The sequence below is a fragment of the Haemaphysalis longicornis genome, unplaced genomic scaffold, assembly GCF_048455015.1.
Source record: "Haemaphysalis longicornis isolate Haplotype H1 unplaced genomic scaffold, Haemaphysalis longicornis Haplotype H1 scaffold_1, whole genome shotgun sequence".
In the NCBI taxonomy this organism is placed as follows: Eukaryota; Metazoa; Arthropoda; class Arachnida; order Ixodida; family Ixodidae; genus Haemaphysalis; species Haemaphysalis longicornis.
Window position 1 is genome coordinate 365761171 of NW_027526203.1, and position 3926 is coordinate 365765096.

The 3926-nt window shown below is 51.7% G+C and overlaps 1 pseudogene; it reads left to right on the plus strand.

The window, feature by feature from the left end:
• The first annotated feature begins 462 nt into the window (after positions 1 to 462).
• On the plus strand, positions 463 to 2478 carry LOC144160266 (uncharacterized; annotated as a pseudogene).
• Positions 2479 to 3926: the final 1448 nt, after the last annotated feature.

Here is a 3926-nt window from a genome sequence, read left to right on the forward strand (position 1 = left end):
ATCGTAAAAACCAACCCAACGGGCGTCCTTAACTAAGGGAACGCGGGCGCTGCCGGTTAATTACGTATATTTTTCCTCAAATGTACCTATAGTTTTCTTTGCGCTAAACAACTGGAAGATGTATCACAAGCGCCAGTGTTTCACGACTTTCAAACGCTTATGTCTGTATGAATCGCTTGGCTCTCGAAGCCTTTGGGGTACGCCGCGAACAACAGCGTTACCCCGGGACGCCGCCTTGGCGCTCTATATACTTGGGTCGAGCGCCTAAAGTGCTCTGCACTTAAAAGCGTTGAGGACAAAAGTGGTGACCTAGACTTCAGAACGCCGCAATAGTTTTCCTCATATTCTGTTTGGGCGAGGCAGAGTAAGGCTATAAGTACGAAAGCTGTGCTATGGACAAGTGTGTTGCCCTCCGTATGTGATTAATTCGCCATCAGGTGAACCCGTTAATCAGTAGGGCCCATGAATGTGGGTGGCCCATGTGGGTCGCCCATGTGGGTCGCCCACGTGGGTGGCCCACGGGTGGCCCACGAACTTCTCCAGCTCGTTCATAGGTGGTGCTACAGTTGCCATCGTCGTCAAAGACCGGTCAGATTGTTTACTGATGTGTGGATTGGATTGGTCAAATTGCCCACCCAATCAATCTCTCCCGCTCTCTCCAGTCTCCCTCCGCTCCTCTCCTCACTCAGCATGTTTCACCCCGTCTCTCCTCCTGTGGGGCCCCACGAACATCACGCAACTGTTGCACACTAACTCAGTGTACATGTAGCCAAAGAACGTTTCATCTTAAAAGACACAGACAGATGCACAACCTGTTTTTGTCCTTTTGGGTCTCCTATTGTCCCGTCCTTGAAGCTGGGCACCAACTGGCTCAGAAAAGTATACCGTCTTCTAATATTGTCCTTTCGGCGAACGGGTGATTGCAGAGCCTGCTTCTCTTAGCTCAAAGCAGAACCTCTCAAATAGGCCGCCTGTAGAAGAATGGTTTATATGTGTAACCGCTTTGCCGACGGCTTTATTCATTTTAGAAATTTAATCTTCAACAAATAAAGCGGTACTTCGTGTTGTTTTAACACTTTAATTTTGGGATTAAATCTGGCGGGCCAGAGCTAGATGAATACATGTGCGCTGTATATAAGTAATCACAATGGCCTAGGAAGAAGCACCTTATTCGGGAACGGGTGTGCAGAAATTTACCGCTCTTCTAGCGCACGTCAATCGACCACTCTCTGATACGTCTCCGCGCCTTGCAGTGTTCTAACTTTTTCTGCTTCTGGGTGTACGAATATTCCTGAGTGAATCATCGCTAACCTCCTATGTGTCGGCCCTCATTACACTTCCCGTTCCTCTTTGTTTAACAGAGATCAGCACGATTATAACGGCTGGAGCAGCGGGATTACAGAAAATGCAATGTCAACGTTCTATACGCGGGGCTAGAAGCAGATGAGAGGAAAAATTCGCTGCCTGCACGGGAGCCAGAAAAAGGGATGATGACGGGAAGCTGCGTACGATCATCCCCCGGGAAGCGTAGAGAGCGAGGAGTTATGACAGTGCAACAATAACTTGACGCTGTGCGGGCGTGAAGGGTGGCCGCCGCACGGCTGCCCCGCAGGGGTGGCTAAGCGCCTCGCAGCCGCATCGAGGCTCCCTCGCCTGCCGAGGGACCACATACGCATCATCGTCAGGCCGAGGGACGGCCTAGACATTAAAAAAGTCAGTCAAATTCGGCTCGCACAAGCTCTGGCCATGGCGGCGGCTCTGGCCCCGGCGGAGACCGAGGGTGACATCGTCTGCCCTAACGTTGCTCAGAACATTCTCGTCGTTTCAACGCCGAAGAAGAGGAACGCGCAGGCCTACGCAGGGATCCAGCAGATTCGGCTAGGCGAAGGATCGTACACAGTGGCTGCTTACATGGCGGCCCCCGATAACACCTGCAAGGGTGTCATTCGTGGAGTGGACGCCGATATCAGTGACGCTCAGCTCCAGTCAATGATCGTCAACCAACGGAATCCGAAGGCTCTAGAGGCTAAGCGAATCAAGACCACCACTACGGTAGTAGTACTCTTCGACGGCATGAAGGTGCCAAACTACGTAATGTGTGGTGTCAGCATGCTGTGCTGCACGCTCTACAGGTGACAAACTGACGTGTGCTACGGTTGTGGGGGCCTCGGCCACAGGGCCAACGTGTGCCCCAATCCCAGCAAGAAGGTGTGCAGGGGGTGTGGACTCGTTTCCCGTACTGAGGACCACCCGTGTTCGCCGAAATGTGCTTTTTGTGGGGGCCCGCACCCCACGGCGGACAGACTGTGCAAACAACGCTTTCAAGTTCCGTACGTAGTTCGACGCAGAAGACGGCGCCGGAAGTGCGCCAGGAAAATTCAGGAACAGCTGACCCAGGAGGGCCGTTCACGTGACACCAGCGTGGCAAGTGTTCCCGGGCGGGGGCGCTCCGTCACGCCAGCTGGCGGCAGCAAATAGCGAAAACAAGATTCTGTGGTGCCACAAAAACCCGGTCAGAAAGTGGATAGGGAGTCACCGCTGCCTAATCTATTTTCCTTAGTATCTAGATTATTTGTTTGAAGTTGAAGATAAAATTGGTACGTTAATATTGTTAACTAAACATTTTTTTAATGAACCGAGCTCGTATTCTGGTTAGATGGCCTATAAAGGACTACATGTATCTTGGCAAATAAAAAATGGCCTAACAATTCGGCAGAAACATGTATGGCACGTAACGGCGCGTGAATTATGGCCTTCCATGTGCCTTGGGGGAACAAGCAACTTTGTAACAAAAGAGTGGCTTCGCGTTGTCGACATTGCCGTTCCAGGGATGGGCACCTTGACATCGTAATAGGAAAGCAATAAGTTAGGATCGCGGATACTTTGGTTATTCTAAGCCTACAAATATAAGGTATGAATGGAGTTCCTGAACTCGTACCTCTTGGTGTTGTTGCATGTACCTCGACAGCTGAGGGTTTAATATTTCTAGGCATTTTCGGATTACCCCTTATTGAAATACAATGGTCGAGGTCTCGGCAATCAAAACTAACTTTGCTTTCAGCAGCAGAGCTCGTTACGATACGGGGTCGGTATCACGAAAGACAGAAAAAAAATGAATGAAGCGTGCACTAATGCGTAAGACTTGAAGGCAGCGCAGCTGTACGCAACAGTAGCGTTTTTCCTCTTTTTCGCCTCACGGCGTTGTTTAAGCCTCGCCGCTGTACGAGGCACCACAGCTGGATGCTCGTCTTCCTCTTTCGCACACGATTCTCCGCCGCACGTGGCCTCAAGGCTTTCCTTCGGGCGCGCACTTATCGCTGCGGCGGCGGCCTCCTCGACTTCTTCCGCCACGTCCCGCGCACGGGTCCCGAGCACGTCTCCTTTCCCTCCTCGCCTATCTCTCCCCTTCCGCCTATCTCTCCCCGCTATCGGGCCGCTTCTCCATTCCGGGAGCTTGTGGAAGGGGTGTGGTTTGACTTCTAGCGCTCAAGGGCAAAACTGGTCACCCCGTGAAGACTGCCCTAGGTAGCGTAGTGTAGCTTGTGCTACAAAATTACGAGAGACTCTTCATATGACTTTATATGACTAGTCGTTATATGACTAGTACGATGTTATTTCCGCATGCCTGGAATCACGTCCGGCCATCCATAGGGTGCACCGGTGGCGTAGAGGTAGAGCATTCGCCTCGCGTGCAAAAGGAACGTAGTTCGAATCCCGATGCCACGCAATTTTCTACCGGATAAAAAAAATCCGGGTGTTGATAGAATTGCAGAAGGAGGCTTCGGGTTCGGCCTGATCACGGCGACCATTGCCGGTAACGCACTCTCTCAACAGAGAAGGATGCGCCAATTAACCCTCGGCCCTCAGTCCCCAGTGGATGCGAATCAACTGACCACTGTGGTGGTCAGACCTGTGACACAGCAGAG